The sequence below is a fragment of the Nylanderia fulva genome, unplaced genomic scaffold (genome assembly GCF_048542155.1).
Source record: "Nylanderia fulva isolate GAGA-0341 unplaced genomic scaffold, ASM4854215v1 Scaffold20, whole genome shotgun sequence".
NCBI classification, from domain to species: domain Eukaryota; kingdom Metazoa; phylum Arthropoda; class Insecta; order Hymenoptera; family Formicidae; genus Nylanderia; species Nylanderia fulva.
This window is the reverse complement of record NW_028190264.1, coordinates 1,330,743-1,355,714: the sequence shown is the minus strand read 5'-3', so window position 1 is coordinate 1,355,714 and position 24,972 is coordinate 1,330,743. Positions and strand designations below refer to the sequence as shown.

Sequence of the window (24,972 nt, the reverse complement as noted above, 5' to 3'; positions counted from 1 at the left end):
TCCAGATCGAAAGGAGAAAATACAGCTTTGTATCCCGGCGCAATATTTTCGATATAAATTGCATCGTGTTCCCCATCCTTTCCGGAATCACTGATCTATGTAGTGTGTGCTCTTGATATCAAGATCGATCAAGTATAAAATTTAGCTAGGTAACGTGGCGTAAATTTAGCATTTGCGATCAACATTTTCCGCGCTCTCGAATAGGTATCAGAAATATCGATTTTACGAAAGTAGTTTCGATCCGAAAAAAATTTGACATTATCCTGATATCGGAGAACATTTTCAAAAATTTACCGAATTTGAAGTGTCTCGCAATCTTTCCCGGGAAAAATTTTTTATATATAATTATATAGAAATAATTGTATAATATTATACATATAATCATAAAATTATACGTGAAATATGTCTATTTTTATATATAATTATATAAATTTATATATAAATTATAAGGGTTCATATATAATCCTGTCAAATTATATATGAAACATATATATTTATATACATATATGAAGAAATATTTATTTATTATATAATATAAATTTATATAATTATATAAAAAAAGCATTTTTATCTAATTATGAATGAACATATTTTATATAGAATTTTATATGTATATCTCTATATAATTTGATATTTTTATATATACAAAATTTTTCCCGGGTTCAATTTCTTTGCTTGTCATGCTCGTTTTTTCTTTTCTCATCAGAATTTGTAATATAGATTTTCATTTTACGACAAGACGATACATTTTAAGAAAATTTCAGGAATGAACCTTAAAGAAAATCAGAAATGATTTGTTCGCGAAGAGGGAAAACACAGAAGCTCGTTTATCTTAGAAAGACAAAGATGAACGACGATACTATTAATTTATTTACTCGCTCTCGGAACTCTCTTTCTCTATCTCTCTCTTTTTACCTGTATCGAGCGACGCAGAAACGGAAAAGGGCGAGTTTCTGAAACTTTTACTTGTCGCGCGATCGCGTACTTCCGTTTTCGTGTGTTGTGCATGCATATATCTATACTTCTCTACCTTAGATTCAAGTAGTTACACTCGTCATTCGTAGCAAAGTAGCAATCTGCTGGACGGCCTGAACTTTCTACTTTTGAAGCACAATGATAGATTATTCGAATTCGAGAACAAGTTTTCATCTGACAATTCATTATCTTGATCACGCAAAGTGTATTTCAAGCATAGGAAAATTGATGCATTTAAATATTATTAGAAATTAGATATTAATTAATATCTAATTTAATTTATAATATAATATAATAGTAATTAAATATTTAAGTATTATTAGAAATATTATTAGAACAACGGAATGTCGACTATAAAAATTATTTGTATATTTAATAGTAAAACTTTGATTTTTTTATCTTTAGATATCCTGATCGGGATTAATTATAAAAATAACAAACGACGTGTGACATTTTGTGAAATAAAAATTCCAAAAAATCAATTATACTCTCTGCCAGAAATTAAAATCTCTTGAAGAATATTCTGTAGATGTATTCAATAGACTCCCACGATCGTTTATTAAAGTCTTTATTAAAGTCAAAGCTTTGATCGTCATAATAAAGCATTCGTTAATACTATTATTTTCTGGTTTTTTATATTTGTAATAATGATTTGATCGTTTGTTTTTTTCATTCTATACGTTGATTATAAGTAAAATGTAAGTGCTCTTGTTATGCTTTGATAATCGCAAATGCTTGTTAGTGATTATCGATAAAAATGGTCATGTATTAAGTTTCTCATTACATTTTATTTGTAGAATAGCTCTCAGTCAGATTCAATCGTGAATTTAAATTGGTCGTGAATTGAATAATGATAAAATCTTAACATCAAATCGCCAATTAAATAAAATGCGAATTAAATAAAATACAAGCAATACGTGATAATAAATAACTATTTGTCTACATGTTTTATGTAAAAAAGATTTAAAGAAAAAAAAAATGAAAAAAAAAAAGAAAATCTCGAATTATCTCTCGGAAAATTTTAATTTTTTATGCCAAAATAATATTTTATCGTTAAAAGAAAAACGTCAAGAAAATATAATTACATAATTATATTTTTCATAATTTTTAGAAATATTATACATCTTTTACAATATTATGAATAGCAAGTATAATAATTATTTTTTATATAAAGTCTACTTATTATAATGATGTAATATTATATCTACATTTATTCTGACGCTGAGAAAATAAAATTTTTCGGAGACGCAGTGGTTTGATGCTTATTTCACGAATGCGCAATATGACGGACAAATTAATGCAACTTATCACCGTGAATTATACACTCGGTATGAAACAGCATGTTGCTCGCACGAGTATTGTGAGTGTTCTCCTTATGCAATATCATGTCAGTAGTGAGAGAACATGATACGTCGCGTTGTTTTCGCAGAGCCAATTCAAGCATTTTCCTCTCTACGATGTACACATGTAGATACATGCGCACTAAAATATATGTATATATATATATATATATACACCATTTTCTCTTTGGTCACGTTTCGGTGTTAGGGCTTGCTTTAAATGAAGATGGTTATCCTTTTAAATCGCGATAACGTTTATAGCTTTTTTAATCACATTTACGTCTCCGACGTGTCTCGTAATTATCTTATAACTCGCCGATTAATTTTGTCCCGGACCTTCAACAATTCCTCGTTATCGTGCGTATCCTTTATGGTGATTGAGAAAATTTAATTTCAAGCATCTTTTAATCCACGAAGCATCAGTTTGAGACTTTAATAACAGATGCTAATTTCAAGAGCTATTCTTTAACACAAGGTTGGAGTTTTCCTAATTAAAACCAGATATAATAAAAAAAGATAGAAGAGAGCCATTTAGGCCTTCTTGGGAAAAATTAAGTATTTGCTATCCTTTTGAATAAACACTAAAATTTATTTACATATTTAATATAAAAAAATGAAAATAAAACAAAATATAACACAAAAATTTGTTTTTAAATTAAGAAAAAATAAAATTAAAAAAAATTAAGTATGCCCCTTCTGAAAAAAAATTCTGTGAACGATCATGGCTGAGTGTTTTCAACACGGTCTTATATACAAGTCAAAATACTCATTAAAATGAAGTGTATAAAAAATGTATATGGCGCCAACTCAAGCCTGTCATATAATAATATATTTCACTATTTTTAAATTATTTAATAAAAACTATTCTTAATATTTTTAATATTCAATAAGCTGTCAAAAACCTGTCAAAATAAAAAAATAAAATTAACAAAAATTAAGTATGCCTCTTCTGAAAAAAATTCTGTGAACGATCATGGCTGAGTGTTTTCAACACGGTCTTATATACAAGTCAGGACACTCATTAAAATGAAGTGTATAAAAAATGTATATGGCGCCAACTCAAGCCTGTCATATAATAATATATTTCACTATTTTTAAATCATTTAATAAAAACTATTCTTAATATTTTTAATATTCAATAAGCTGTCAAAAACCTGTCAAAATAAAAAAAAATCTGACGCACATTGAATAAACCTGTCTGAGTTGGCAGTCATATTAGTTATACATTTTATCACGCTTGACAGCGTGTAGTCGATGTAGAAGTGTCCTGACCTGTATATAAGACCGTGGTATTCAATAAGATTGTGCACATATATCGACGTAAAATAAAATCGAACGATCAACCTCCACCACTTTAATTAAAGTTTATCAATCTGCTTCGGAGAAACAAGATCCGCTCGCGTTCCCCAGGCTTCGAGCGAGCGCTGGATCTTCGTTAGTTCGATCCCGATTGCGATTCGCGGGCGCGTTCGATGCATATGCGAGAGAGACGAGTCGTTTCGGTTACCGAGCGTGTCTCGCCAGGACTTCGGCTCCGGAGTTTGTGTTTGTACAACAGAGAGAGAGAAACGCTTAACGGAATCCAGGTCCACCCGGGATGTTATGTGCTTCCTTTGAAGCTTCCTGTAGACGGTCGTCCCGCCGTGCAAAAGGAAACGAGATCGCGGAGCAAATAGCGTGACTCGTGCAAACACAGCAGTCGTGCACCCGTCTCGTGGATGCGTCCGCTCTGATGCATCGGCGCGGCCGCTCTCTTCCTATCGAAGACCGACTCGGATACATATATCCTATGGATACTCCTTTCGCGCGCGCGTTTCATCGACCGCGTGCGGATACGCGTTTCGAGGATCTCCCTCGCTGGATGGCAAACAATTTGCGATTCCGTGTGCTGAGCTTTCGATCAGGCTTCTCGATACCGCCGAACGGGTAAATAACGCGAGTAAATAGCAATTTAAGAAAAAGAAAATGTAATGAAATCTTCGCGAGGAAAAATATATACGGGAGATTTAATAGAAATAATTGATCCTTCTTTTCTTCCCACATTTTATATCAAAAGGATATATTGCAGTTTTCTTATTAAATTTATATTATATTATACCTGATTCTATTACAATTTTGGAATATTATATTTATTATTTAGATTAATTAACTTTACTCTGCTGCAAAATTAAGAGTCTAATAATAAATATTTAATTATCTAAAGAAAGGGATCATATAGGGTTTTTATATAAAAACTTGTAATTACGTAATTTCCCATAAATCGGTAAAATCGGCGCAGCGTTATTTCGCGGATGTGACTTCGTCGGGCGAAGCTTCGAGCTGGTGCATTTCCTAAGGGATGTGCAGCCAGTCGGCGGTAGAAATTCCGCCGATGCGCGAGATCCTCGCCGTGCGCGGAGGATCGATTGGCGGCAATCGATGTACGTGCATCTGACGTATGCAGCCAAGCGCGACTGCGACCGATTTCTTTCTCTCTTTCTCGTTCCCGCCGATTTTCCGAGTTTCCCTACAGGATGCTTCTTTTTGCCAGGCAGCATCAATCAGTGCTTTAAACCAGATGCTCGACCATGCTTGACGTTTGTGTATAAATAAACCGTTTCTCGCATCGATCATGTCAAATCTTCATTACGCAAGTGCGGATGAATAATCAATTAATTCTGTTAAGGGGATACGCTGATTAAATGCATTTTATCGATCGAAAATGTGAGGCTAGATTCGACTATAAATCTATTTATTGACTATACGGATTGTTCTTGAAATTATGATACCCCCTATTTGTTAATATTAATACTTTAAATGTGCAAAAGGATTTATCAATCCGTATAGTCAATCAAAATATAGGCACTTGAACTCATAATTTTAATAATTTTAAATCATAATAATTTTAAAACACTTGAACTTATAAAATCTCATAAAATTATGAGAAATAATTTGACTATTGAAATAATTTGACTATAAATCTATTTATTGGCTATACGGATTGTTTATTCTTAAAATTATGATGCCCCTTCTCTTTATTCGTTAATATTAATACTTTAATTGTGCAAAAGGATTTATTAATCTGTATAGTCAATCAAGATATAGGCACTTGAACTTATAAAATCTCATAAAATGATGAGAAATAATTTGACTATAAATCTATTTATTGACTATACGGATTGTTTATTCTTAAAATTATGATGCCCCTTCTCCCTATTTGTTAATATTAATACTTTAATTGTGCAAAAGGATTTATTAATCTGTATAGTCAATCAAGATATAGGCACTTGAACTTATAAAATCTCATAAAATTATGAGAAATAATTTGACTATAAATCTATTTATTGACTATACGGATTGTTTATTCTTAAAATTATGATGCCCCTTCTCCCTATTTGTTAATATTAATACTTTAATTGTGTAAAAGGATTTATTAATCTGTATAGTCAATCAAGATATAGGCACTTGAACTTATAAAATCTCATAAAATTATGAGAAATAATTTGACTATTGAAATAATTCGACTATAAATCTATTTATTGGCTATACGGATTGTTTATTCTTGAAATTATGATGCCCTCCCCATTTGTTAATATTAATACTTTAATTGTGCAAAAGGATTTAGCATAATATGTTGAGAGCATCATTTCAAGAATAAACAATCCGTATAGCCAATAAATAGATTTGTAGTCGAATCTAGCCTGACTTTTTCGATCGATAAAATATATTTGGTCAGCATCCCCTTTAAAAAAATAACTAAAAGGGAAAATACAATAATCGTGAAAGATTAAAAATTGATTGATTTGGAAAAATATCTCTATAATTCAGAAAAAAATTTTATTCTCTCTCTCTCTCTCTTTCTCTTTTTTTATCCATGAACTCGATGCACTTTGCTAATTTTAGGTATTTTATTTTATATTTTCACCGATGTGTACGCGAAATGGATAAAATTAGAATAAGATTTCTGGATGCTGCAAATGTAAGAATGCTTCCAACTTTGAAATCGTGTTGTAAAAGTTTTGTCTCGTCGTTATTTAATTAATTATCGTTGGGAGAGAAAGATAGAAAAAGTGGCTCGCTACGGTTTACCGTGAATGGAATAGACGAGGATCGTTCAATTGAGATGGGAATTTCTCGCTATTTGTGAGAATATAAGATCTTCGGGATGGTGGAGGCGAGAGCGGAAGTCAAACAGTAGGGAACGAAACGGGGTAGCGCAGAAAGAAAGAGAACAAACATGGATAATCGATATCGAGTGGAGAAGCTTCTCACACGAAGAAGCGGTCTTCCTTTGAAAACGAGAAACCACCTGAAAAACAACCAACCGTACTTTCGAAACGAGGATATTCGTGTCAGTCGTATAAACGAGGAAAAGCTGCAATAGCGCTAAAATTAAATTCAGTTCATACCGAATAATAAATATAATTGCTCAGATGTATGTGTGGTATATTATTCGCAGAGAAAAATATATAAAAAAATATATAAGTACTTATATTAATAATATATACATATGATAATATGTTATTAAATTATAATAAACAGAAAAATATTTGTATATAATATTTATGCATATTTAACTGGGAAACTCTTTAATATATGCAATCTTCATAAAACTGGCGCAGACTTCTATTTCATAAAATATACATTAATAAATCTTTCTCAGATATATCACGTATGGCAGATGCATTAAAAATTTTTATCGTTCTTTTATTATTACATCGCATCCGCTTACATAAATAACGTTAATGGACTGTCCGGAATCTAAAGGATGTATCGAAAGCTTTTCCGATTACAACATAAAAGCAATATGCTACGGAATATTTTGTCAATATTAAGAGAATATATATCAGCTCTCTCTCTCTCTCTTCTATTGAATATTAATAGAATCGCTTGCCTTCGATTAGTGGAACATTGGCGACGATGTTCTTTACGTTACGTTTTCGCTTTTTGTGCGTTCTTCGCGCATTTCGCTTCTTCTCGTTTTGCACGTTTGACGTTGAAATATCGTCAATCTAGTCCGACCTTCGTAATTGTCTATTCTCTTTTTTCTTTCTCTCTCGATTAATCTTTCAGTATAGCATCGATATTTCAATTAACCTCGACAGCGGCATTTCTTTATAATTATTGGCAATGCTGGAGTGCGAATAAAACGACGCGAACATTTTCTTGCTTTAGGATGCTGTCACGTGACAGGAATTTCGGAAAAGTATTAGAATAAACCTCGTTCCCTATGGAACGATTTTTACAGAAAATATATTTTTCTATTGTATTAATTATTTTTTGTCGGAAAAGTAAATAAATTTTTCTATTTTTATTAATTTTCGAAATGCTCCGAAATATTAGTTTATGGAGAGCCCAGCCACAAAAAATCTGAATCGACAAACACGCAACTTTTATTCTCGATAATATGATAACTATTTTATGTGATAAAATATTTTGATTGAATATTTATATGTAGGTATATTAATAAATACTTAGCAAACAATTATTTTTATTAACAGTAAAATTCTTCTTGTAGAGAGCTTTATATATATATGTACATATAATAATATGTTATTAAATTATACGAAGCAGAAAAATATTTATTTATAATATTTATGCATATTTAATCGGGCAACTTAAATATACGAAATCTTCATAAAACTGGCACAGATTTCTGTTTCATAAATAGCTGCAAATAATTCTGATTAGTTGATCACCAACTCTAGTATTTTTCCGAGATTCTGTTTCCCGAAATTATGACTGGCATGTGACAGCCTTAGAGTTCTTTTTTCTGATGATACATTTTCTCAGATTACGATGTTTCGTGACATATCAGTCGGGACGTATAACGTTATGCATTTTGTATAAGTAGAGCGAAATTTTATGTCATTTATTCGACGAACGAAAATTTTTATTAAATCTCGTTAATGATTTACGGCGCTGTTCGGACGCATCATTTGTAAAATTTGCTACGCGTGGCCGAACGTGTTGTTGCCTGAAGCCTTTCATTTATAAGATGCGTCAGCGAATTTTCCCTGAATTTTTTGTGTATATATATACATATATATATGCGACAGCAGGTCGATTATAATGGCATACAGGATATGCCAATATTGCAAAAGCACTTATATTAGCGGTAATAACGACTTTTGAGTTATTGCTGTTACGAAACTATCTCATCATTATGGAACATATATTGCCCTAATACTGAACATAATGTATTTTATCATATTCTATGATATTTTGTAAATAAGTTTAGGCTGAAAAGTAGTAGTTATATATATATTAATCTAAACTTTGCTGAAAAATACCTACATTAAACTTTGTTTGAGAATAATAATTGAGGATACGATAGAATAATCGAATATTGAAGCATGCAATCAAATATTTTACATATAACGTAAGCAAACAAAATTATGCGTAATCACTGTGTATTTTTTCTAATGTGTTTGCGACGACGCTCTTTTGCCGTGACAGGTGGAAGCTCATTAATATTACAGGAGAATTGTAAGTAACGTGACGAGGGATTTTTAAGCGTGAACGCGGGAAACCACTAATTTTTTTCCTCTATAATAAATTGCATGCCTATTACTCTGCTTTTTCTGCGCACCGTTCGCACTTTCTGAATTTCCCACATCCATGCTGTTTCCCATCGGATATAATAATCATCGTAAAGACGGTTCTCTCCCGCTGAGAGAAGAGCTTTACCCTTAAAAGAGCAACTTTTGTTGTTCCTTTTCTCGTGTTCCAACGATGATATTGTGCAATTTTTCCCGCAATCACGTCTCGAACGACCTTTTTTACAGTATTCTAATACAAATCTATGAATAGCGTGAACAGGGAACGGTAAATAACGACGAGAAAATTGTTTGCACACAGTGTTTGCTGTTATCTAAATGAAATTATATAGATGATATGAAATATGTACACTAAAACAATTTATTGAATTCGAATAAGTATATTTATTTCAATACTATGCCAAATGAATTATTTATTTGAAACTAATAATATTGATTTGATATGAAAAATATTTATTTGATACAAGAAAATCTTTTTCAAAACAAATAAAATATTTATTTATTTCAAATAAATGATTTATTTGGGAGTGTTCAAATAAATATTAATTTAGTCATTTTTTAAGTGTATTATCTATATCTGCATCTTAGATGAAAAAAGTATTGTCTTTACTCAATTATCTAGAATAATTTTGATTTAGAATCATATAGTACATAAAAATATTTAAATAGTAGAACTTAAGCAGCAAGTGCTAAAAATTTATAAATAAAAATATATTTTTATATTCCTTTTATAATTAACATTTATTTACGTAAGCAGTCTTAAACATTATTATCTAGATAAATCGCCGTATAATTTAATCTTTCATCTAAATATATTTAAAACAAAATTATCTTCATATGAATTTACATATTTGTATCTCATCTTTATCTGTTTGTCCATTTATCGAGCGAATATAGCTCGCGTATATTCACCAACAAAACACTATACGTATATATATATATATATATATATATATATATATATATATATATATATATATATATATTACAACGTTTTGTTGGCGCGGCACTATTGCTCTGCGAGATTGATCTTGATATACAGAAATTTGCACGTGTCAAACAATAATAGGAGAGACACAGAAGCTTGATTTCCATCACATACATATACCCTATAAATAGAAATATGGGACAGTTGATTTATCTTGTACAGCAAAAAATCTCGTATCCAAATCTCTATTAGATAGTGGAAAAATGTCGCGCATAATATTTCCGATGTGGGAAATAATTTGACATCTCGATGCGGCGGCGCGCCATAAAATATTACGACATATTACTCTCTCTCTCTCTCTCTCTCTCTCTCTCTCTCTCGCCTTAGAGATTCGGGAAGAACGTTTCCTTATTCGCCTCGCGTCCTCGTCATCGCTGCACCCTCGAGGCGGAAACTCACACATTCGCGGGAGAGAATTCGTCCGCCGCGACGACAACCAATCCGCGGGCTCGGGATTGCCTCGATAAGATGTAAGTTTAGATTAAATCGTGAATATTTAAAGCGCCTCTGCCCTCGAGAGATTCGCGCGCGGGAGAAAGCACGCGCTTTCAGTAACGAAGGGCTTTGCTAAAAGGATATTCGGATATTCGCGACACCCGATAAGAGAGGAAAGATTACGCGAGTTGCTTTTAGGGATTAAGTCTTATCCGGGGGATCAGCTTTTCCGAACGAAAGGGAAAGCCACTTTCGCGTTCGGATTAATTATTTTCATAGAAATACATTTTGACGGCGCAAAATGGATGGCCTTTATTTTATTTTGTCTTCGTCTTATTGGCGCAATTAATTTTAACGAAATTATAATTGATATTACCGATTACTCTTTCGATGTCCATTTATATTTGAAATTATTGTTGGGATCAATATTGTTCGCATTTATTTTAGTTAAAAATTAAATCTGCTCGATATACAAATTTGATCAGCTGTTATAACATGTCAATACAAAGTTATCATACGTTTTTGAAAATCGGATCATTCATGTAATCTGGGATGAAAGCAGCTTGCTGGCTACCATCAAAATACAATAGAGGCTTTAGTAACAAGACTAATATGCTATTCAATTGTAGGCAAAATAAACAGTTCATTTCGCAGAAACGGTTTAAATTCTTTTGACGTAACTTTTTAGAGAAATTTCGTTAACCAAGTTTTTTTTATTACGAATTATCTACACGCATGTTTATACTAAGATATTATCTTTATTTGAGCATACACGTATATACTGTATTACGCAATTCTGTGTTGTGATAACGATACGTAGAAAACATTTTTGATAATGTTATGATAAAACTTTTATCACAAAATATGTCCACTTGAGCCGAGGAATAAAAATAGCACAGTTTACATAAGTAATTATTTATATAAATTATTCTAAAAAAGAAATATCAAAAATGTAAGATTATTAATATTGAAACGTGACAAGTATATTTATGAGTGACTACTAAGTTCTATAAAAATTTATGAAATAACGTGATAGAGTATTATACTGCGTTGTGGCGCATCGAATTTTTTCGTACAATTCTAACAAATTTAAATGATGTTAAAAATACTATCTTTTAGTAGATATAAGTTAGAGCAAAATTATGCCGATATGAATGTCACTGAAGTAGAGTGAAAGTACTTCCAACAAGTTTCTGTGGTGTAGTGGTTATCACATCCGCCTAACACGCGGAAGGTCCCCGGTTCAATCCCGGGCGGAAACAATTTTTTGCACCAGAAACTAATTTATGATGAACAAAATGAGGTATAAAAAAAATAATGAGCAAAATTTTGGAGAAATGGAAAAATATTCTTTTAACATTTTTATTTTAACTCGTAGTAATAGTTAATTGCACACACATGAAACTCTACATATATTATAATGAGTAATTAATGAAATCGTTGCCAAACATTTCGTAAAATAAAATGAGTACTTTAAATATATTTCTTTTACGTGGATTTTCGTACACTTTTTTTCGCTATCTCAAATATGTTAAATATTATACAGGATGAATGGGATTTGTGCAAAACAGCTGCAGAGGAGAAACATAATTTACCATGTTCTGTGCAGAACTGACACGGTCCGATACATAATTTACTAATTACATCTGCGACTGTAATTAGCATAATCTCGATCCCGCTCACGCAGTTGGTGTTTGTAGAACATTTCTATGATTATCCGCTTAACACGCAGAGAGTTTTCGATTCGATCCCATGTTTTTTTGATAAATTTCGGCTTTCAAGGTTTGAAAATGTGTGATGCAAATTGCGTTTTTATGAAAAAGAGATTGAAAGAGAAATAATCAACATGTCGATAAAATTATTTAAAAGATGATTACGAAATGGATTATATAAGGTAGCCAATTCAACCAACATACATTTGATGACAACATATCTATATAATACTTGTTCAAAACATATCTATATAATAAAATTAAATTCAATAAATTCTCATTAAAAGAAAAAGAAAAAGAATTTGCGCTTTGCTAACCGCGCCTGGTTTTTAATAGCCTATTTTTCCGTTAGCTGAATATTAATTACTTGAAACTTTTATTGAACTTTTATATTACATTATCTTTTTACATTTTGATTAGAAAGATGCAATTTATTTTAATTAACTTATTTTACTCGTACTTAAATCTTTATTAAAATTGTTCACTAGAAAAGGGATTAATCAGGACTTTTTCCCCGCGATATAAAATGATGTGATATTTTTTATATCACTATATTGTAGTTAAAAAAGTATTTTTCATTGGAGATTTGTCACGCTTTACTAAAAAGGCGCAATTAACAACACAATGAAGACGATAAGAAAAGAATGCGAAATTGATATTTATGGCAATTTTAGAGGCTAAATTTATTGCTTCCACCGTGGCACCCTCACGGTGATCAATAATCATCAAAGATAGTACGGCATTTCACACCTGAGTGTGCGTATTACTCTTGGATGAGCACTCGAGGAGATGAAATTATCGAACAATAGAGCGCGAGAGGCGAGGCTGCATCTCAATAGAAACAATGGCAGTCGATTAACAGTAAACTGCCGATTAGAGTGCACGAAAGTACATGCATTATGCATGACACTCGTGTAACGATCGTGTAAACCCGCGGAATCGAGTATGCGGGGAGTCAGGGAACCGCCGCTCGTGAAAGTTTATTTCGACCGATGTGAACTATCGGCGCCATTAGTAAATCTAACGCGGTCTCAAGCTTTCCCTTCGCCTTAAAAACCGGATCTTACCGCGCCTGTTATTCTTCAGAGCAGTGTAGCCAAGATATTTTATATGTATTAGGAACATTCGTCGTTGAAAAATCCATTTCAAGAATTACATATTTGTGGGACACCTTTTCTAATTTAGAAATTGCTGCTGCAGTTTTATTTTACCGACTTTAAATTAGGTTAGGTTCACTTTTTATTGAATTAAGTTGGGTTAGGATCACTTTTTATTGATTGTAATACAGATTGAAAAATTCTCCACAACGAAAGTACTGGTAATAATGAATGGGAAGCGTTGTCCTGCAACTATTTTTGCTGTTTTATGCCTCGACATCGATTCTGCACGCAATTATACATACATAATTAATTCAAGTACGAATTTTTTGATCTTTTAAAATTACTTTTGTATTATTCTTTCATGTCATCTCTATTGGGCACGCTATATTTTGTGCACAAATAAACTGTAGAACTGTTGTATTAAATAACTATTGTTATGAGCTGATGCAAGAGGCCGATAAGAAGCTGTAATTTTTTAACTTTTATTGTTTTTTTGTATGAAATTACAGCGCTTCTTGTTTATTATTATCGATACTTTAATTATGGAAAAGGATTTTTCAATCTGTATAGCTAATAAAGAGAAAAGCCCTTGAACTCAAAGTCGGTAAAACAGACATGGTTAGCACCCCTTTAATGACAAATCGCTCCTTGCTCAGAGCTTCAAGATAAAATAAAATAATTACAGAAAAAAATAAGCGAAGTAATTTTATTACATATATTTTGTTTAAGATGCGGATATAAAATATAATGGTATTTTAACAAGATTTGCGCAAAATTTGCTTGTGCTGTTTACGAAATAAAGCGTTTTGCATGATTCCCTCGTTTACATAAGAAATATACATATGTATATGTTTTGCGAGTAAGTATGTAGTACAATCGCAAAGTCCTGGGACTCTAAAGGATTGACCCAGAAGAAGACGGAGAACAGATTCACGACGTGGAATCGAGAGTCAGCTTTCGCGGAGTATTCTCGAACTTATAATACTTTTGTCTTATAGGATAGGAAAATGCGGTCTAGACTTTGGCCGATGCATCTCCGGTGTTGTCGTGTTTTTCGTTTTGTTTTTCCTCAACCCGGAGGTTTCTTTCTCTCTTTCTCTCTCTCTTCATGCTTCTCTTTTTTTATTTCTCACCAGCGTCGGATGCGTACAAGTTTTATGAGTACCATCGCTACCCTACTGCCCTTAAATCCCGATTCCGCTTCTCGTTTTCCTTTCCTCGTGACTCCGATAAAGTTTCCGGTTCCTTTATTCGCAGGTGCATCCGCGCGAACAAAATGAAATATACAGGAAAATATACATAATTAAATGAAATATATTTCTTACTGTTCTCCATGCGTAAACGTCAAACTGAAGTTATCGATACTTTGAATATTTATAACTCGAGAAACTTCTGATATATCTTACATTATTCTTCTATCTTCAAATATATATATTTAAGCGAGAAAAAAAGTGCTATAATATATATATATGCAGTTACGTGTCACATAGCAATACGTCAATCGTGGTTTCTCGTTTGCGTTAAAATAATTTGGCACTTCGTGCACCCGACGCGCATGCAAATTTCTTTTTTTTTTTTTTTTTTTTCACATGGTCGAAATATTCCCCGAAAAATTGCGGGTTCCGTCAAGATTACGCGGTCGATACACCCGACATAATTTGCACGCGATCGCGCGCGCGCGCACACGTGCTAGGTAATTTAATTACAAGTTGTAAAAGCCGACGTTATTGTTCGTAGTTTCGCGAACTCAATTCTATCTAACTTTCGGCTCGTCGATGTTTGCGTTCCGCTTTTGTCGCGCGCGCCACTTATGCATCCCGACAGTCGATGCATGCGATGCATCCTGACATTCGGGAGTAATAGCGCACTTACCTGAGGGTAGCACTTTTAACGATCGGACGGAAGAAGGCGAATCTCGAGGGAAATGAAGATCATTCAATTTTCATGGAAAATCGAACGGTGAAAAACGTTTACTGTGTAGAATGAACATTTTTGTATACGTATACATATAACACTTTGAGCAATGTTATACTTGCATAGAGAGTGTTCCTGTAATGAGGGAAGAGTTAGAAAAAGATAATAAGTATCTCTACGAAGAGCGTGAAAAAATGTATTAGGGTGCAGTTTAGAAGTTTACGATCATTAATAAAAAAAAAAGAAAGATGACGAGAGGAAGAGTTATAAATTTATTTACGTAGATACTTTGGTGGAAATTTATAAACTTTTAAGGATATAATATCTCTCTCTGTCTCTTGAGAAACTGTCATAAAAGTTTCGAGAATTTTCACGAAGCTCTTGCGGAAGTTTATCAACGAATTTCGGGGAGTAAAGTGCGGAGAGAACAAGCACGAAATATCTCTCGTATATATACAGTGCTTTAGTCAAGAATGAAATATAACGAGAGATATGCTCGATTTCCCGCAGGCCATGATATAACTGACGAGTTGAGGGAGGACGTGACAGCACGAAGAGTGGCAGGAACAGTGGATTAGACGAGAATGGAAATAATGCCGTAATTACGATGCGACGAAACAATTGCGGAATAGAATGTACGTCTGACCTGACCCGGGGCGGCGCCCTATTATTATTATGGCGGATATTTCACGTCGCGCAGATCCAGTAGCTGCAGCTGCAATTTGGCACTTGCACGGCGTAAACTGCTATCTCGAGAGATATTATGCGATTACGATGTGTGTATGCGTGCGTGTACGTACATGGACGCAACGAGACGGCGGGCAAATTGCGCTATCGACAAAATTGCGAACGCCGTTAGCTCGCACGATGTTGGTTTACCGTCATTTTCGTTCTGTTACGTGTTGCGAGCGCTCTGATAATTTGACGTTCAGAATCACGCGTTGATGAGATACTACGTATTTTTTTTTTTTTTTTTTTTTTTTTTTTTTTTATTATAATCGTGCACTTTTGCAGAATTAAGAAAATATTAATCAAAATATACTTATACTAACATATTAATAATTAAACTAAAAATAAAAATACAATTATGAATATATAAATTACTAAAGAAAAAAATATACATTGTTTGTTTTTATATGTTGCGAGCGCTCTGATAATTTGACGTTCAGAATCACGCGTCGATGAGATACTACGTATTTTTTTTTTTTTTTTTTTTTTTTTTTTATAATCGTGCACTTTTATAGAATTAAAAAAATATTAATCAAAATATACTTATACTAACATATTAATAATTAAACTAAAAAAAAATAAAATTATGAATATATAAATTACTAAAAAAAAAAAAATTAATTATTTGTTTTTATATGTTGCGAGCGCTCTGATAATTTGACGTTCGGAATCACGCGTTGATGAGATACTATGCATTTTTTTTTTATAGTCGTGCACTTTTACAAAATTAAGAAAATATTAATCAAAAGATACTTATACTTTAATAAAAGTATCTAGTTCTTTTAGCATATTAATAAATCAAAAGATACTTATACTTAAATAAAAGTATCTAGTTCTTTTAGCATATTAATAATTAAACTAAAACAAAATAAAATTATGACTATATAAATTACCAAAAAAAAAAATACATTAATGACAAATACTATCTTAAAATATTGACGATTTATGCAGGAGAGAGATTGAGCTTTATTTATCTATAATATACTTATATGTCTTCAGTGCAATAATTATTTATGAAAATGCTATCTTAAGGAAGCGTAGGCCATCTTGAAAGACTTAACGTGGGTAAGGATATTCGAGCGGGCAACGACCTTATGGTCTATTTTTCTAGGAGATGAGGGAAGAGCTCGAAGGGAAAAGCTGGTAGTTAGCCAGGACTCGTAGGATGTTCGGCACGTACCGCGATATCGGGTCGTCGAGGATCAAAACTTTAACTTTTCTTGGGCAAGATTTTTCCCGTGGCTTTACCGCGGTTGCCATGACGAGCGACTTGAGGTTCTGGTATCTGGCAAATCTTTCTCGTATCTCCCTCGTGCGACTCATAATTTTTCGATATTATTCGCGATTGAATTGAATTGGCCATCGGGGAAAGCGCTGATAATTCGATAAATGCTCCCTGTCACTTGTGTATAATTTTTATAAAATCAGACTATACTTACTATTTGCAATAATTTTAAACATTGTATATTAATTAAGTCTAATTGGAAAGATTCATTTTTATACACAATTATGGCGCGGGCGCCAGTGTGCTTAAGGGGATGCTGACCAAATATGTTTTATCAATCGAAAAAGTAAGATAGATTCGACTATAAATCTATTTATTGACTATACTGATTGATAAATCCTTTTGACAATTAAAGTATTAATAATAATAATAATATATGAATTTTAAATCGGTCATTAAAGTATTAATATTAAATATAAATGAGGGCATCACATAATTTCAAGAATAAACAATTCATATAGCCAATAAATAGATTTATAGTCGAATCTAATCTCACTTTTTCGATCGATGAAACGTATTTGGTCAGCATCCCCTTAATATGACATTTTGGTGCTCGCAAAGTGCAATCTTATATTTAAAACATTTGATAATTAATTTTTAATGAATTTTCGCATATAACGATGGATAATTTTCGTCGGAAACATTAAACCGCTCTTTCTCCAATTTAAACTCGGAAGACGAGTTTGATGATCCACGTAAAACTTAGTTTATTATATCATGCAATTTTACGCGTGCGTATCTTTCGTTCTTTCAGACTGACATACATTTAAACCTCGGGCTAAGTGTTCGCTACGTCGGTGCTTTTTCCTTGTTTCGTTAACGCGTTTCTCCATTTCGCCCATTCTTTTCTAAGGCCGTGCAGCGACGGCTGAGCAGGATTATCCTGAAATCCCGCCGACGAGAAAATGGGGGACCGCGCAAGATATTCCAGGTGTGGCGGTAATGTCTCGCCGAGCAGAGAGAAGCTGAAGACGAATGATCCGTGGAATATCAAACCCTCTCGAAGAAAACCCACACCAAGGGATTATTTTTTTTTTCTCTCACCGAAGCGAGCGCGCGCAGTAAGATCATATCAAACACCATCGCGAGAATATGGTGGCAGCCCTTTCAGCTGTCTAATCTATTCCGATAAAAGCTTCCGCAGAAAACGGTTATAACCGCGTACGAGAGAGAGAGAGAGAGAGAATTCTTTGTGTACTCGGTCCATTCGCGGATATCTCTCAAGTGCTTTGAAATACTAGGGCAGACATTGGTCGACCCCGTTCTCTCGCGTTGTTGAGTCGGAAAAGAGCGCGCAGAAATATGTATGTATTACACCTGACTATAGCGTTGCATTGCGCTCCGTGGAAATGGAAGAGGAAACGAACGCCTTGTTAATCTACACGGAGAGAATTTTCTCTTACAATTAGAATTTACCCTGAAAATCATGGTAATCGTGCGACAATATATGGTACTGGAAGAATCTTAGAAGAGTTTCTCTATGATTAATATTTTAAAAATTTACTAAGAATTTATCATGTACATAGTAAATTTTATTATGTACATATTAATATTTTTATTGTGGTAAATATTAATCAGAGAAACTCTTATAAGATTCTTTCAATATCATATTGTCGCACGATTACCATGATTTTCAGAATAAATTCTAAGAAAAAATCATTTCTATATCTATTTCAATTTTCAAGATCCTGATTTATAATTATAATATAGATGTTTTTATTTTTGAATTCTATTTAAAAAATATCTGTTTCTTATTTTTCTTATTTTTAATGTTAATTTTTTTTATTTTTCACATATTTAGTTTTATGGTTTTCTTATTAATATTTGCCATTTTTATTTTTGATATTAATTTATTTATATTAAAAGTATTAAAGCTTTTATTCTTATTAATTGACTTTTTATTTTATTTTCACATTAAGAGTTTCTTTTGGCGAATATCTTCTTAAGAAACTTTGAAGGAAAAAATTGGTAGCATTTTGTCACAGCAAAAAAAAACGCCTCGGCATTGAGAATCTTTCGAGGTGTTATTCTTCTTATCCCCGTGCTAGAAGTGGAGAAATTGCGACTTTTTTTTTTTTTTTTTTTTTGCGAACGAATAATCTTTTCAAATTTGCCACTGGACAAAGGAAATAGAACCTGTCATTATCTGAATCTTTCTTTCACTTGAAAGGAACATCGTTAACAATTCATATCAATTTTTCGGTGTCAATGTAGATATATATTTTATGGGATTGTCACAATTATTGACATTTTTCTATAGCAAGTCTTTATAATATTCTATATATTTAGAATATCAAAATTCATGCTATAAAAAATTTTATAGTGATATCTAAATAATAAATATGTTATTATTATCAAACATAAAAATCTCAACTATTATATTTGAGTTTTCTACAAAAAATTTAGCAATTCATAATTATTACAGACAAATATATTCTAATAAAACTTGATATTAAATCTAGAAAACTTATTTTTAAAAAAGTTTAAAGCAATTTTAAGTTTTTTATGTATGTACCTATATTTATACACATTACATATATATGTGTAAATGTTTGTGTGCGTGTATTTTTACTGGTAACTAGAAAATTAATATTGTGACTTGATTTAATTCTTTCTAAAAGCAGATTTCAATCCAATAATGAAAGAAGACACCCCATTGTTGTCATGTAAAATTGATCTTTTTTTTTAATGAAAAAAATGGTATTTTTATTGTATATGAAATCATAAAAGTCAGAGAAGGGAATTGGAAAAATGCAGAAGTGGAAAAAATTGTATGCTTATCGTGGTTTCCAAGTCGCTGACAATCAACCCTGCTATCGCAATCCCTGATACAGTGTGTAGGCTGAAAACAGATACGTCGGTTTACGATCTTTCCCTGAGAGAAATCGTCTGCCGACACGAGCGACCGGTTTATTTCCCTTTGATTATCCGTCCTCAAAACGAACGCGAAGTTTTTAGTGCGCACGCCAGAGGTTGATTCACCCGTGAATAATAAACGACGGAATTTACGGTGCAGCGCATAACGAGGAACGCGCTTCGTCGAGGAAATAGAAAGGAAGAAAAGAGATAGAAAAAGGGTTGATTAGAGGATATGGTCAAATTAAGAGCCGGCAATTTCTTGACAGAATTGGGTCATGCATGTTACATCCTGGTTTGACATCCGACTTTATCGTTATATCTGATTCCTTAATTATTCAACCAAAGTATATTTTAGAATTAAAACTAAAACCGGAAACGTCAAACGTCTTTATTTCTCGATTTGTTCCACTTATTTTTGTTTTCAATTTTTGACATATAAAATATCAAAATATTAATTGTGCTTATGATATTTTATTTCTCCTATCCGCTGAAGATTCTCATTAAGGAATTTTTTCGCTGAACATTATTTTTCCTACGAAAAGAAAGGACTAAAAATTTTTTTATTGGAAAAAAACTTGTATTAAATTAACGGCAGCTCTCTGTAATTTTATTTTATATAATTATCGCATTATTATAAAATTCTACTAGAAATTAACAACTCTACGTAAATTCGATGCCCTTGTTCTAATTATCTCTCAACACGATGAAGTGCCTTCCACTTTTTAAACATCACTTGAAAGGAGAAACTCGATATAGCTTCTCCGCGTCTTGCCTTTGATGTTTGGCTCCGAGGTTCAATGGCTCAAATTAATACTTCTCACCTCTCTGGGTATACTTAAGAGTCTCTTGAAAACAGGTATAAAGCCGCCATGGCGGATATTACACATATACATCTATACGCATACACATGAAAGAGTGCTCTCGCGAATTTATCTTAATTCAAAATCTCCTTTTAACAAGGGTTGTTATAATATACCGCGCCCTTATTGTTCGACATAATTAGTTTTTTAATTAAAAATTCTGAAACTTTTTAAAATAATAAATATTACTATTTTTATAAAATTGTTACGTACTTAAATTAAAGAAAACTTTCTTAATTCTGTATACGTGCATGTAAACTGAGGCAATATTTTTTAAATGTAAAAGAGAACAATATTTTCTGAAATTTTATAGAATAATATTCTCGTAGAGATAAAATGAAAATTAAAGTGAATGCTATCAAAGGAGAAACTTGGATAAAATTACGCTGTTATCGTCGTATTTATCGCATGAAAAGAGATATTAATTTTTATGGCCGTCTTGTGTCCTCCTTAAACGTCGTTAACTGTTTAGAGAAACGGGATGAAGAATTAGCAACGAATAAATATATATCTCGTTTTCTCCGGACACGTCGACAGGATGTCAGCAGTCAGGGAAATCTGAAAAACCGGGCATTGTCAGGGAATTTTATAAATCTGGAATTGTCAGGGAAAAGTCAAGAACAGTCTTTACTATTTAGGCTGGATTTTTTCATATTATTTTACATTTGTCTCGCTAATTTTCTGTGTCGATTCATCTACAGCGTGTTCGTTAATTTATATTTTCATCGTCGTGTTAGTTTATTTCAATGTATTATATATTTTAAAATATATTATAACATTGCTCAAGAATTATAATATCGTTCAAGAACTTTATTTTAATTTATTTTTTTTATTAAAAATTAATACATTAATTTTATTAAAAATGTTTTATTTAAAAGTTTTGTTGTGATATTCGATACTATTAAATATATTAAAATATATATATATTATAATTGGTTAGAATATATTAAAAATAAAATTTGATGTAATATAAATAAAAAAGGGGTGATCATTTAAATAGTTTATGACATGTTTGTTTCGATTATCGTACATACCTAATGCAGATTGTAATTAATTAAAATTTTCGATTTTTTTTTAACTTCTGAACCTTTTCATTATTGACAAAAATATCTCAAGGATTTCATAATTTAACATTTATAATTGATTTATCATATAGATATATGCAAACTATATATTTGGAAAAAATAATATTTAAAAAGGCAGGGAAACAATTAATTTCTGGTCTTGGAAAATTTAAAAAAAGTCAGGGAATTGTTTTCATTGAGTCTACTGGACACCCTAATATTATTTTCTTTGAAAAAATTTCTTTAAAAATATCTCAAGGATTTCATAATTTACCATTTAATTGATGTATCATATAGATATATGCAAATTATATATTTGGAAAAAATAATACTACCGAGTCAGGGAAAAAATTAATGTCTAGTTTTGAAAAATCTGAAAAGATCGGGGAATTTTTTTCATTGAATCTGCTGGACACCCTGATATTATTTTCTTTGAAAAAATTTCTTTAAAAATATCTCAAGGATTTCATAATTTAACATTTAATTGATTTATCATACAAATATATGCAAATTATATATTTGGAGAAAATAATACTAAAGAGTCAGGGAAAAAATGAATTTCTGGTCTTGAAAAATCTGAAAAGATCAGGGAATTGTTTTCATCGAGTCTATTGGACACCCTGAAATTATTTTCTTTTAAAACATTTTTCTTTAAAAATATCTTAAGAATTTTATAATTTAACATTTAATTAATTTATCATACAGATATATGCAAATTATATATTTGGAAAAAATAATACTATTGAGTCAGGGAAAAAATTAATGTCTAGTCTTGAAAAATCTGAAAAGATCGGGGAATTGTTTTCATTGAGTCTACTGGACACCCTAATATTATTTTCTCTGAAAAAATTTTTTTAAAAATATCTCAAGGATTTCATAATTTACCATTTAATTGATGTATCATATAGATATATGCAAATTAAATATTTGGAGAAAATAATACTAAAGAGTCAGGGAAAAAATGAATTTCTGGTCTTGAAAAATCTGAAAAGATCAGGGAATTGTTTTCATTGAGTCTGCTGGACATCCTGAAATTATTTTCTTTTAAAACATTTTTCTTTAAAAATATCTCAAGAATTTTATAATTTAACATTTAATTGATTTATCATACAGATATATGCAAATTATATATTTGGAAAAAATAATACTACCGAGTCAGGGAAAAAATTAATGTCTAGTCTTGAAAAATCTGAAAAGATCAGGAAATTTTTTTCATCGAGTCTATTGGACACCCTGGTCGACATTTTCGGAAATTGCGTGATAGGAAGAAAGACGGAGAAAAGCAGAGTCACTTTTGAACACGCTTAACGCGCCATTATCGTATTACGTATAGCGAAAGTGGCAACACGGGCATTAAAGGTACGCAGGAAGGGTGAATTTCGCCGAGGGGATGAGACGATATTACGTTCTGAATAACAGCGAGGATGAAAAGAAGACTCTTTAACCGAAATGCTCTCTTTTCATAGCTCCTCTCCTTTTTTTCCCACCCCATTATGAATTCGCCGTACGTGCGCGCGGTTTATTCGCTTGGGGAAAAAAGACGGAGGAAGAGACGGTTTTGACGGCGGCGAATCATCTCTTCCGCCTGTTTTTTTTTTTTCGCGAAAAAGTGGCGCGGTTGCGAGTAAAGTGCACGCAGGAACACGTCTGGAAATTCCTCGGCTTTGCGAACTTTCGCGTTCGCTTTATTCCGCCCTCCCATTTTTCCTCGTTGGCTCATTCTTTCTGTCATCGCTCGTGGAAAAGAGCGAAAATGTCGAAGGCAGAAGTGCTAGATGTCGAAGAATATGTTGCGCTTTAGCTATTTAATGAAGAATTAAATTAAATCAGACATTTTGCTCTCGATTCTTTAGCTTCCTTTTTTTTTTTTGAACAAGAATTATTATTCATTTCTTTCTTATAAATTTTCAAATTGATTTTTATTCCCTTTCATTCGATAAACTAGAATGTTAAAACCAGTGTTGTGTTTACAATTAGATGATTTTAAAATTAGCTAGATAAAGATGAGATGAAAATATGGGAATTTATTTTAGATAAGATGAAGATGATTTTGTTTTAAATACATCTAGATGAAAGATAAAATTATATGACAATTTATTTAGATAACTTCCAGATAATATTAATTTTAAGACCACTTATGTAAATATAGTTTAAAAAATGTAAATTTTCAAGGGATGTAAATGTAAATTATAAAAATATATTCACACATATTTTAATTTATAAGTTTTTATCGTAAACTCTAAAGCAAATTTTATCTGAACATTATTCTATATATAATTTCGTGAAGATAATACTTTTTCTCATCTAAGATGTAGATATAAATAATACATGTTTTTATTATGAATATAAAGAAGACGCTAAAATTTTATCCAGATGATCATCTATATATAATTTTATTTAGATAACAGCAAACACTGGTTAAAACATTTATATTATAGAGATAACGATATGAAGAAGCAAATTACGAAGAGTTCTGGTTAAAAAATATTACTTGTAAGCTTAGCACCAACACAGATGATAAGACATATAAACCACAGCGTGAGCCAAGTTTTGCGACATAAATATTTATATTGCGCACATCTTCTTATCATTTGCACGACACAGCTCGAGCTGGAAAGTAATGCCGCGATTTATTTCGTGTCGCAGCATTATCACTCGTGATACAATCACGAAGATGCTAGAATGGTACATCTTTTAACTCGATACATAGTATCTTTCTATCGGAATAAAATCGCGTCGAGGTTTATTTTACATTGTCATTAATAAAATGTAGTTACCATAAGAACGAGTCGATTTCGAATCACGGGTGACAAAATGCGTTTAATTAATAATAAATATTAATTGTATTTAATCGCGCATAGCTTAGCAATTTGAGAACATGCGTTGTTCGCGATTTATAATAAAATTCGCGGAATGCCGTGAAAAGTGCTCCGCGCTCGTTATATTTTATTGATTAACGCGCGATTGTAATTAATTGTGTTTTCGCGAATGTTGTGTGAATGCCACGAAAAATAAACAAGAGAAGAGGAGACCCGGGATGACATCGAGCGAATAACTGTAGGGTGAAATGTTTGTAATTACTAAGCATAATTTTAAATATATAATATTTTTAAGTACTTTCAAATAATATTTTAAATAATTACAAAAATGGAGTATAATATATATACATAAT

General features: G+C 31.8%; 1 protein-coding gene and 1 non-coding gene across 2 annotated transcripts in view; one reads left to right on the top strand and one right to left on the bottom strand.

Annotated features, from left to right (window-relative positions):
• LOC114944103 (uncharacterized) overlaps positions 1 to 24,972 on the bottom strand; it is a 126,093-nt gene that overhangs the window by 66,521 nt on the left and 34,600 nt on the right. The window lies entirely within an intron of this gene.
• Positions 11,467 to 11,539, top strand: TRNAV-AAC (transfer RNA valine (anticodon AAC)). Its single transcript has one exon. It is a non-coding gene; the product is annotated as a tRNA-Val (tRNA).